This window comes from Electrona antarctica (assembly GCF_951216825.1).
Source record: "Electrona antarctica genome assembly, chromosome: 9".
Lineage (NCBI taxonomy): Eukaryota > Metazoa > Chordata > Actinopteri > Myctophiformes > Myctophidae > Electrona > Electrona antarctica.
Window position 1 is genome coordinate 35110128 of NC_136790.1, and position 12546 is coordinate 35122673.

Here is a 12546-nt window from a genome sequence, read left to right on the forward strand (position 1 = left end):
GCAGTGTTGTTGCTAATTAGTATTTCTGGATACCGGAAACATGAAAGGCTGACATCTCCACCACACCAAATAAGTGAACAAATGCGCGCACACACACACACATGCACACAAACGCGCATGCACACAAAAACTAAGGGACTCATGCACGTGCATATTTTCACTTGCACACATACACGTACACGCAAACGCACGCACGCACGCACGCACGCGCGCACACACACACACACACACACACACACACACACACACACACACACACACACACACACACACACGGCACACATCCAGGACTCAATTTTCTCATTAGGATTTCCATCCCGTCAATCTACTTACTGATGAATAATTCATAAATATTGGGTGGAACAGTGAGTGTGGCCAGCTGAAGTCCCTGGTGTGAGTTTTCTAAAGCTTTACCATCACCAGGGTCTCTCTGTCAATACTGTCACCCATCTACGATCTCCTGTTCACTGCATTGACAGGACACGTCCACCGCACCCACACACGCACGCGCACACACACACACACACCCACACACACACACACACACACACACACACACACACACACACACACACAGACCTAGGCCTGTGACTATGACAGGCCCTCCTGTCTGCCTCCCTCCATCGTCTCGCAGGCTTCTGAGGAGAGGATGGAGATGGAATGTTAAGGAACCAGGAGAAACCAAGCATACAGTTCCACTCTGCCAGGGAGGGGGGGCATGAGGCGAGACCTCATGGCTAATTTATGCTTCATCGCTCTCGACCACACACTTCTCGACGAAAGCCCTTGGATTTTCGAGTTAAAAACGTGATGCGCATGATGCTCGTCAACAATCAAACCTTTTCGGCGAGCGGTGTTGTCGTTCCACAAACATACTCTGTATCACTTCCCCTCTTCTTATCACCATCCACTCCTGTGTGCGTGTGTGTGTGTGTGTGTGTGTGTGTGTGTGTGTGTGTGTGTGTGTGTGTGTGTGTGTGTGTGTGTGTGTGTGTGTGTGTGTGTGTGTGTGTGTGTGTGTGTGTGTGTGTGTGTGTGTGTACCTGTCCTGTATCCGACAGAATCAGATTTGAGATTTGAAATATTCGACGATTCGTCTTAAATAGGTCTTTATGACAAAGTAGTAGGCTATACAATATTATTGTTTCAGTGCATGCTGATTTAGGGAACCTTAGTAAGTATACTTGCAACAGAGCTATATGAATAGTTGGTGACCAATACATCTGTTAAAGGGATTCACCCCCAAAATGACTCTTTTTAGAAATAAATTGACGACATAAACAGAGTAACAAAAGCAAGACAAAAACACAAGACAACTCAAGACAACCAAAGAAACAAGGACATATTAAAGGAAAATAAAGTGATAAAACAAAACAAAACAAAAACTCAAAATCTCCAATACAATCTATATGCAAATCAACTCGTGGTCATCATCCAGGCAAGACAGGCAGGCTAGTCAGGTAACAGCTGATCAGGTTCAGTCGGGTGCACGAGTGTAAGGCGGTCAACATGCGACAGAAAAGGCTGCCATACTTTACTGAATTTGGGAATTTGGACTTTACTCAATTGCGATTGAGCCATGCAATGTATATTTAATTTTTTCCAATTTAAAAAAGGATAGTAGGCTATATCAGATATACGGCTCATTTTAATTGACAACAATGCATCAGACTCCAGAACGTGTGTAGAACTGTAATATCTATAGTTCTACTGGGATCCATACAGTGGTGTAAAAGGTTCTCAAATATTTTACTTAAGTAAAAGTATCAATACCGCAATATAGAAGTACTCCGTTACAAGTAAAAGTATGTGAATGAAAATGTACTTCTTACTATGAAAACCTGCATCTCCCATCAGTCAGTCAGTCAGTCAGTCAGTCAGTCACGCCTCGTGACACACTCCATTATGGCCAATACAGAATTCATTCCATGTGTTGATCTGACCTCATCAAACCCCTAGATCTCCATATATGGAGCTGGCCTTTTCTTACATCACAATGTGTTCTGACATGACATGACAATGATGACTCGACCAGCTCAACAGAATGATTGATCTCCAGAATGATAGATCTCCAACTCTACCTTCAAAACTCTTCACAGCAAATGCATCACCGGACGTAGCGGTGTCGCGATTCTGCAACTTCTCCTTAACCTCCCTGAGCGTCTCAGAAGGCGGCTCGTGCTTGGTGCAGTACTTGGTGAGGTACTGGACCATGTCATGGCGACTTGTCTCCATTATGGTAAGGTCCATATATGGGAAGGTCCATATATGGGAAGGTCCATATATGGTAACCAGTGTGGTTGCCAGTGTGAGTGGTTGCCCCTGAGATGTACAGTAGTGGAGTAGAAATAAAAGTACTGAAATTTAGAAATACTCCGGTAAAGTAAAAAATACTTCAAAATGTCACTTAAGTCCACTTGAGGAAATGTACTTATTTTACACCACTGGTTCCATATGAGACACAAAGCCAGCATGAGATAGAGAAAGAGTGTGAGGTGGAAGGGGGAATGAACTTAAGGTCAGGAGGTGGGTGCGGGGGCTACAGAAATAGAGGTGTGGAGAGAGGAGAGAAAGAAAGTGAGCTTAATTGGCTCAAAGAGATGGTTCTAATAAGAGAACACACAAAGTGTGTGAATTGTTTAAGTCAAAGAGCATGGCTTTCATATCGTATATGAACTCTGGCCAAAGTCTTGCTTTCGTCCGTTCTTTTGTTTACTTTGGACCAGCATTAAGTAAGCAGCAGTAAAATAAGAGATGTTTTTATTGGAAAACGTGCAATACTGGTTTAATTGTGTGTGTGTGTGTGTGTGTGTGTGTGTGTGTGTGTGTGTGTGTGTGTGTGTGTGTGTGTGTGTGTGTGTGTGTGTGTGTGTGTGTGTGTGTGTGTGTGTGTGTGTGTGTGTGTGTGTGTGTGTGTGTGTGTGCGTGCGTGCGTGCGTGCGTGCGTGCGTGCGTGCGTGCGTGCGTGCGTGCGTGCGTGCAAGAGAGAGTCAGAGACAGAGGTGGAAGGGGGATGAAGGTCAGGAGAGAGAGGGGGCTACAGAAATGGAGGTGTACATGAAGAGAGAGGAGTGAAAGTGAGTTTAATTGGCAAAGAGATGGTTTAATAAGAGCCAGCAAAGTATGTATAGCATTCCAATAAAAAGAATGGGCGAGAATGGGCACTGTGTGTGCATATGCATGTATGTGTACTGTGTGCCTGTGCCTGTGTGTGGACGTGTGTGATTGTAGCTAAGCATGTTTCAAGATTATTATTGAGAAGCTGTGATTGAGCTGGGAGCTGTAAACTGATCCTTTGGAGTCTGGAAGCTAAGATTCTGGACTGAATTGAGGATTTCCAGTTGGTGTGTTGTCCTGTACACTGCAGTTATTTTTGCACTGTAAAAGAAGCCATGTTCTGACTGTTCCTCTGCACTGTAAAACAATAGTCTTGCTCATTGAGCCACAAACAGACAAACACAGAAGTAGGTATTGCCAAGAATAAAAAACCCATTATTTTAGTTTGTGTCCGGTGCTTATCTCATTTTGCCTGGTTACATATAATCAATTTCCATGCACATGCCCCGATCATGCCCCAATCAAAGCAGGCATCAGTGGCGTGCACAGACATTTAGAGGAGCAGGAGCTCACGTGAAAAAAGGGCACCTTGTGTTGTGGCATGCATGCAGAGATTGCGACAAGATCGTTTGTTGCTGATGATTATATAATCACAAGGTGCAGCACAGAAAGTTGCAGCAGTTGAAAGTGGATGTCTATGAATATGAAAATATGAAAATATCATTACCAAAACAAACTGCAGGGACCAAGGAGCTGTGTGTGTGTGTGTGTGTGTGTGTGTGTGTGTGTGTGTGTGTGTGTGTGTGTGTGTGTGTGTGTGTGTGTGTGTGTGTGTGTGTGTGTGTGTGTGTGTGTGTGTGTGTGTGTGTGAGTGTGTGCATGTGCACGCATTTGTTTACTGTTAAAGTTCTCCACAGGCAGGTGTCAGCAGAAGAGAGAGTCTTGGAGTGGGAGACATGGTGGAAGAAGGCAATTACCCCGGCCAGTGTGGAGCGTTTTGTTGTGTTTGTGGAAGCGGTATTGTGTGGCCTGCCACTAACGAGGCCCAGCGAGCTCGTTAATAATGAATTGGGGATAAGGTGATGGGGGGTTGGGGGGGAGGGGGGGGGGGGGGGGGGGGGGGGGGTCAGGGCGGCGGTTTGACATTCTCTCTGATAAGCCCCCAGGCTGAATATGGCATCACAACACTGTTTGATATTGATCTAGGCATGCACACATTCTCTTTCTCTAGCCTCTCTCCGATATCGACATACCATTCCGCCGCGTGGTTATGCTTTTATGTTACCTATTTTCCCCTCTGTGTAGGATAATGGCATGTTTTACTATATGTATGTATGGACGTTGGACTTGTTTTCTCCTCATTCTTAACCTCTGTCTTTAGTGTATCATCGTTCATTTCTTCACCTCCTTCATTTGCCACAACTCCAGAGCAGGACAGGAGATTTGTGCCAGATCTGACCTGATAGCTGACCACCATGATAACAGCATTCATTCCCACACACCCTACAATACTATGCTGAATGTAACTGTCACTTCTCTGTGTGTGTGTGTGTGTGTGTGTGTGTGTGTGTGTGTGTGTGTGTGTGTGTGTGTGTGCGCGCGCGCGTGCGTGCGTGCGTGCGTGCGTGCGTGCGTGCGTGCGTGCGTGTGTGCGTGCGTGCGTGCGTGCGTGCGTGCGTGCGTGCGTGTCGGTGGCCAGAGAGAGAGAGAATGATTACTCCTCTCACTGTGGTGTCCAAACGAAGCCCCTTGGATTTCTCCAGACTAACACCTCCCTGAGGAGAAAGGATCAGACAGTCTGCCGGAGGCAAGGATCTGTGTGTGTGTGTGTGTGTGTGTGTGTGTGTGTGTGTGTGTGTGTGTGTGTGTGTGTGTGTGTGTGTGTGTGTGTGTGTGTGTGTGTGTGTGTGTGTGTGTGTGTGTGTGTGTGTGTGTGTGTGTGTGTGTGTGTGTGTGTGTGTGTGTGTGTGTGTGTGTGTGTGTGCGCGACTGTGCGCAGTAGTTTGTCCTATAGTGTGAATGTATATGTGGTCACACATGTGGGCAATGTATTGGCAACTTGTACAGGTTAGCAGAGACCAGTGACAGGATGAATAGCTCACCCTCAAGCCCTTCTCTTGTTTCTCCTCTCATTCCCACTCTGACTTTTCTCTCATCCTTTCCATTGTGAATACTGCATCCTCTCTTTCTCTCTCTCTCTCTCTCTCTCTTTCTCTCTGACACGCACTGACATTTTGCCATTGACAATATCATCATACATCATGAAAATGTATGATGGTAAGAGCGCCCCTCACTTCACACGGGTGTGATTTTTTTTCTATGGAAATAACGGCACAATGCATGGTAACTACGGTATGTACGAAAACAAATTGCACCCACCTTGTAAACCTGTGATGTGACAATAAAGCTCTCTCTCTTTCTCCCCCTCTCCTCTTTGTTAGTGGCCCCTGTCATCACCAAAGTTTTATTTTTTACTCTTTAAAGGGTGAATATTTCCAGAATCTTGCTTGTGTGTAAAGTGCTGTATGTACTGTAGCTGTCAGTTTTTGACACGTTCTCAGATATGCTTTCTAATCCCTCTCTTTTTCTCCGTTTCTCTCTCTTTCATTTACGCCTCTGCAGTGACCATTAGCAAACTCTATGGTCTTATTTTAAGAAAAGCAGCTTGTGGTATAGACCTATACCTGCCTGCAGCCATTTAGATGCACACTCGTATCGTGTCTCCTTTGATTTCTCTCCTTTCCTTTTCACTTGTTCCCATGCATCCAGTTAAGGCAGACGTGAGGTGCATTCTGCTCCTATTTTAGTGCTTAATTTATTTGGTCCCAGATTTGCCTACATCCACCTCTCTCTCTCTCTCTCTCTCTATCTCTCTCTCTCTCTCTCTCTCTCTCTCTCTCTCCTCTCTCTCTCTCTCTCTCTCTCTCTCTCTCTCTCTCTCACACAATTTTAAAATGTCTTGATACATACACATATATGCTTTAGGCTGGAGCTCTCATCTCTGTCTGAGACCAGTGGGTCCCTGTGGTGTGGGACAGAGCTATAGAGTGTAGACCAGGTCAAATGCTGTCTATTTGTATCCTCCTCTCAACATGTCCCTCCGTAATGACACTGGCGTTCCCGCTGGTACCCAGTATGACCTGACCAGTCAACTCTCATCTGTTGGACTGACAGCTGTCAATCAGCTTCCGGGTCGCTGTGTGATAGGGGAAGCGCTGATGGACAAGTCTGCTCTGAACTTACTCATGGAGTGTGTGTGTGTGTGTGTGTGTGTGTGTGTGTGTGTGTGTGTGTGTGTGTTGTGTGTGTGTGTGTGTGTGTGTGTGTGTGTGTGTGTGTGTGTGTGTGTGTGTGTGTGTGTGTGTGTGTGTGTGTGTGTGTGTGTGTGTGTGTGTGTGTGTGTGTGTGTGTGTGTGAGCGCGTGCGCAGTTGCGCACCAGCTAAATCGCCATTATAGAGGAGTAATGCTGAATGATTTAGCGGCAGCCTATGTAGTCTAAATTTCTATTAATCCAATCAAAGTTATTTTAATTACCAGCCACTTGATTTGAATCAATTGTATAATATGTATAATATGTTCCAATCATAATGATTGAGTGTTCAGTAAAATAATCACTTACTGTACAGCACTTTCAAGTAGGTTTACATGACAACGGTACTCAGGACTGGATTACAGATTATACAGGATAGCAAGAAAACAAATACTATAGAGAAGATTCCATTAGGAGGAATTGGCACAGCTCTTGTTTATGGCCAGAGACTTAATATGAACATTGTCCGTGTAATATCAACAAGTGTAATGCTACCAGTTGCATTACACTTGTGATCATTATGAACTCATTGAAAACAGTTTATATGGAAAGGGAAGCCACCTAGAGTTAAACTCTTGCTGGAGACAGCAGTTACACAACTTTCATCATTGGACCACCTAGATGAGGTGGTTGTGATAGGGAACTCTTTTTGGAACACATGTACACAGGTGAGTAAGCCTTGCCGAGCCATGAGGCCCATAGGGCAGGAGCATATACCTCCTGTTTCTGTAGTGTGAGGCAGCTACAAGTACAAGTACACTCCCTGGACATGATGTACAAGAGTCTTTGGTACTGTATGACACCCTGACCTCTCCGTCTCAGGGCAGACACTCTAACCCCAGGTCACTGAGCTGGTTAACATGTACACAGGTATACAGCATTGCATTACTGGTGGAGATGTGAGATGTTTCCTGTAAACAAACAGCTTCATATATATACTGTATATTGATTGATTGATTGATTGATTGATTGATTGATTGATTGATTGATTGATTGATTGAAAGCGCAGAAGTACAGTTCCATATAGGACGCTAAAAGCAAGGATAAACCCACAAAAGCACTATGGCTTGTTTCCATTGGAGTTGTGTGTATTCAATTCATTGTAATATGTAAAGACAAGCAATAATACACACAAATATGCAAAAACATCATATAAACGAGTAGTAATCAAAAAGAAAACTATAAAATGTGCATGCAGTAAACAGTTGGGAGGTGGGGAGGATTCTGGTGAAATTTTGCCAAATTTTAGTATCAGAGGAGCTTGAAACAAAGAATACATTGAAATAGAAAGGTGTTTTTTTTTTATTGATTGAAGAATGTATTAACAGTTTGCAGAATTACAGTACATTTCAAGCACAAACTCAATACAAAGGCTGTTAACTGTGAGTGGACGACCCAATTAAGCATTACACTTGTTTCCAATAGGGTCCACCATGTTCAAATCATCAAAACATTTAGAGACGTACAAATAGACACTTCTATAGACAGAACAGGAATTCATCATAAAGGAGGTAAAAAGGGAAAAGAAACATATACAGTGAGGGAAAAAAGGGGTGGGCGGTGGGGGGGATTCACGTTCAGCTCCGTTAATTTGTTTGTTTTCCTTGGAGGAGCTGCGTTGGGTCCCCAAGTCGGCTCCGTGGCCGTACCTTGAGTTGGCTGTGTGGCCGTGACCGTCTCTTGTGTTGTCCTTGTGTTGGGTCCCCAAGTCGGCTCCGTGGCCGTACCTTGAGTTGGCTGTGTGGCCGTGACCGTCTCTTGTGTTGCCCTTGCGTTGGGTCCCCAAGTCGGCTCAGTGGCCATACCTTGAGTTGGCTGTGTGGCCGCGACCTTCTCTTGTGTTGTCCTTGCGTTCGTGTTTGAGGGATTCCGATTTTACAGGGGCCAGTTTCGAATTGCAGCCGTCCGTAGGTGCCCTTTGAGAGCGGTTTTGAAGGAGTCAAGGGATTCGCATGTCTTAATGACAGTTGGTAGGGCGTTCCACATTTTGGTGGCATAGGAGCGAAAATAATTTAGTCCCTTGTTTGTGCCGAATCTGGGTTGTACATGGTTCGTTGCACTCCCTCTGGTGTTGTGGGTGTGGACTTCGTTAACATTAAGGAAGTATCTAGACAGGTACATGGGTATCTTGGTGTTGTATCGAATCTTGTGGACCAGACCCATTGCAAGATGCTGTACTCTGTCGTCGACCCTAAGCCATTCCAGCCTGTCGAAGTGGGCAGGGGTGAGGTGGGTTCGGGGGGCGAGGTCAAGTAGGAGCCTGACCAATTTGTTTTGGGAAGTCTGGAGCCTGGTTTTAAGGGCCTTTGAGGTGCTGTGGTACCAGGAGGTGCATGCATAGTCAAAGAAACCCTGTACAAGGGCTCCTGTTAAGGTCTTCAAGGTGTTTTTGTTGACCAGTGAGGAGATCCTGTAAAGGAATCTTGTTCTATGGTTGACCTTTTTGATTACGTTGGTGGCCATTTTATCACCGGAAAGATTAGCCTCCAGGATGGAACCTAGGTAGGTAATTTCATCTTTACGTGTGATAACATTGTCACCCACTCTAACCAAGAAGCCATTTGCCTTGCTGAGATTACTATTAGAGCCAAAGAGAATGGATTCAGTTTTTCCCAGGTGTAAAGATAGTTTGTTATCAGCGAGCCAGGTGCAGATTCTACCGAGTTCAGAGCTGAGGGCCTTTTCAACCTGCAGTTTGTTCCTGTCCGAGACCAGCAGTGCCGAGTCATCTGCGAACAGGAACAAGTTGCAGTCACAAGCTGATGTGTGATTCATACATGCAAAATAGCAGTTGGCATGCTCATTCACATGACTGGTGTGTGCACATTTTACACTCTCAAGCTCTCACAATAACTATAGGTGACCTTGTAAAATATATTTCTATATGTTTATTTGTCTATTGAACAATATTAAAGTATATTATGTCCAACCTTTATTACTGTATACATTTATTTATACCCGTTTTCTTTGTATTAGTCTTCATGTATTGTGCTACTTGCCATTCCTATCATGACAAACATAGGACAACATACTGTAGGTACAGTAGGAGAACCATGTGTGGATGAGTTGGAATCATAGAGTATATAAAAGGATAGAGACTGATCTGGCGGGAAGCTCCGCCCCCTCCGCTATTCATGTCAGTTGAAGTTGCTCAGTGGCGTTTTGAAGCACCCGGAAGGACCGTCTCAAAACGTCTACTTCCGCATTTGCCAACCAAATTTTGGTTGGCAAATGCGGAAGTGCAACCGAGCGCTCAATGTTAAAGCACAGCTGCACGGGGTTTCCCGGTCATGAATCCACGGGTCCGTCTGTAGTCCCTCCTCTTACCACTAGGGCCCAGAGCTTCAACGTTGGAGCGCCTCACTGGCCCCTTGGTTGGAATGGATGGCAAGGGGTGGAAGTCTATTAAACATAAAAAAGATGCACGCACGCACGCACACACACACACACACACACACACACACACACACACACACACACACACACACACTATACAGTATTATTTTTAGACTGATTTCCTTCTACACTGTCCACGAAATATCTATAATGAATTATCCATAAATCAACAGGCAGTTGAACAATCAAATGCAATGTAAACCTGATTAGGGGAAGGCAGTGATATTAACATTTTGATTTACATGACTGCAAATTAACACATTAATAAGCCTTATAGGAAATGTCTAATTAATTACTCATACTTTAATTGGCTACAAATGCCATCAGCATCCGGTGAGTATGCATGTGTGTGTGCACAGTGTCTTCATTAATAGTGCTACTGCATATGATCTCTACCCGCATGAGCAAATCCTGATTGCTTTTACTGTTGTTGCCTCTGCTTGTTGCTAGTGCTGTACACTGATTATGAATGTGATTCTCTCTCTATCTGTGTGTGTGTGTGTGTGTGTGTGTGTGTGTGTGTGTGTGTGTGTGTGTGTGTGTGTGTGTGTGTGTGTGTGTGTGTGTGTGTGTGTGTGTGTGTGCGCGCGCGTGCATGCGCGCGCGCGTGTATATGTGTGTGTGTGTGTGTGTGTGTGTGTGTGTGTGTGTGTGTGTGTGTGTGTGTGTGTGTGTGTGTGTGTGTGTGTTGGAGAATAAAATGACACCCATGCCCATGCTGATCCAATAGATGGTTCTGCTTTGATCAATGGGGCCTAGCGTAGGGAGGAGGGAGGCAGAGAGCAGAATGGGAGGGGGCAGGGTTGGGGGGAGGGGGGAGAGGAGATGTGGTCCGAACCCTCCCACTGGTGCTGATGAAGACGAATGAGCTAACAAGACATGACGGAATTGCTTTTTCGGAAGGGTGGGTGGGTGAATGGTGTATTGTGAGATGGTAGAAAGGGTGGCTAAAGGGGCAGGTTGATTTATTGTTTCAGCATGAGGATAGCCACCGTTTTACACCCCACATCCCCCTACTTATTCACAGGGACCCCTTGGTCTTTAATTACAGCCCCCGGCCTCCTCCGTTCTCTCATCCATGTCCTTATTAAGATTGTCATACCACCCGTCGTACATCATTGCTAGCGGTGCAAGGTGGTCGAGAGAGCAACACATGCATGGGTGAGAGCCTATTATTTTGTGTGTGCAAAATGTCACACAGTCATGTTGATTTTGCATTCCATTACTATATTATGGTCGGGAAAACGGGGGAGGAAAACACAGGGTCAGGAGAGGATGATGAAGCTAGGGAACTGAAGGTCAAACGAGAAACATGCTGGATGAGGATGAAAGCGGGGAGGAGAGATGGAAAATGGGGTAGATTAAGATGATGGGAGAGAGGGATGGGGGGGTGACAAATGGAGAGATCCACAGAGCGATACCGATAGGGAGGAGAAGAGGGGTAAAAAGTAGAAACATGTTAAATGGTGTGAGGGACACCCACCCAGGTGTATATTGGGTGGAGCCCAACCTGATGAATTAGACCATGTGGAAGGGAAAACAATGACATGATAAAATGGGGATAGGTGTGTTAGAGAAGAAGGAAAATTATACTGACTGCTAATTATGCACTGCCTTTGTTATAAGGTAAACCATTTTGCCACAATTTACATTAGTTGAACCAGAGGAACCCAAGGTACTAGTGATGAATACAATTAGCATAATCCCATCCTAAAACAATGTTGTTTTTAGCCCCGACAGGTGCGTCGGTTCCTCTGTCTGTCTATCCACTACTTTACATCTATAACATATTATATCTTGAAAAAAGCTGTGGAATTCACTGGCCAGTGGGCACTGGTGGTGATGTATTGCCATGCATATATTTTCACTCTGGATTAAGAGCGTCTGCTAAATGCCTTGTTGTGGCCCTACTGATGTTTGTGAACCCATGGTCTTTTCTTACAGCGCTATTTAAGGCCATAATTTCCACTTCATGATATCACAATTTCGCACACATGATATCTCCAAATCTAATGGGCGGATTGCCGTGGAACTTGCAGAGCACATTCATGCCTCCCAGACCCAGAGGATGAACCCGACTGAGGTTGGTTTCCTATGGCCTTTCCTCTAGCCGCTAGTGCCTCCCTTACATCAACCTTTATTTTAGAACACATTGAGCGCCCTCTATAAGAGCCAAAATCTGTTTCACTTCCGCCCATAGGGAGCACCACAGATGCATTGTTTGTTGCTGAGATGTGACGCCCCCACTAATGGTCTTGACTCAGTTAACAACCGTTGCTTGCAATTGCCTTCAAAGATTTGTGGGCACGCTCGCTGCCAAAGACGACTTTGATGACTTTTTAGGTTTTTGTTCATTTAGAAAGATCGCCATCTTCATTATCATCTGGTTAGCACCCGGGTGCTATAGCTAAACAGCCACGGACCGGAAACAAGATGGTCGCACTCATAGAATTCCATGATAGCTGGATTTTTAAATCCATTTAAATATTGTGGCAGGGAACGTACATAGACGTGGCATTAAAGAGTTTTAAGCATGCCGTCCAAAGAAACAGGACCCCCACTCGGAACGTCATGTGGCGGCCTATGGACATTTAATGTTTGCTTTAAGCAGAGACGTTATGTGGCAGCCACAGTGGGTGCCCCTCACTTCACACAAGTGTGTAAGAACTTTCAATAGGACCGTTTTTGTAAGAAAACATGGTGATGAATCTAACAGCATGATGACGTTGGATGGCAACATCGAATCATACCCAAATTGGAATCGCATGAGGGGCCATAGAGC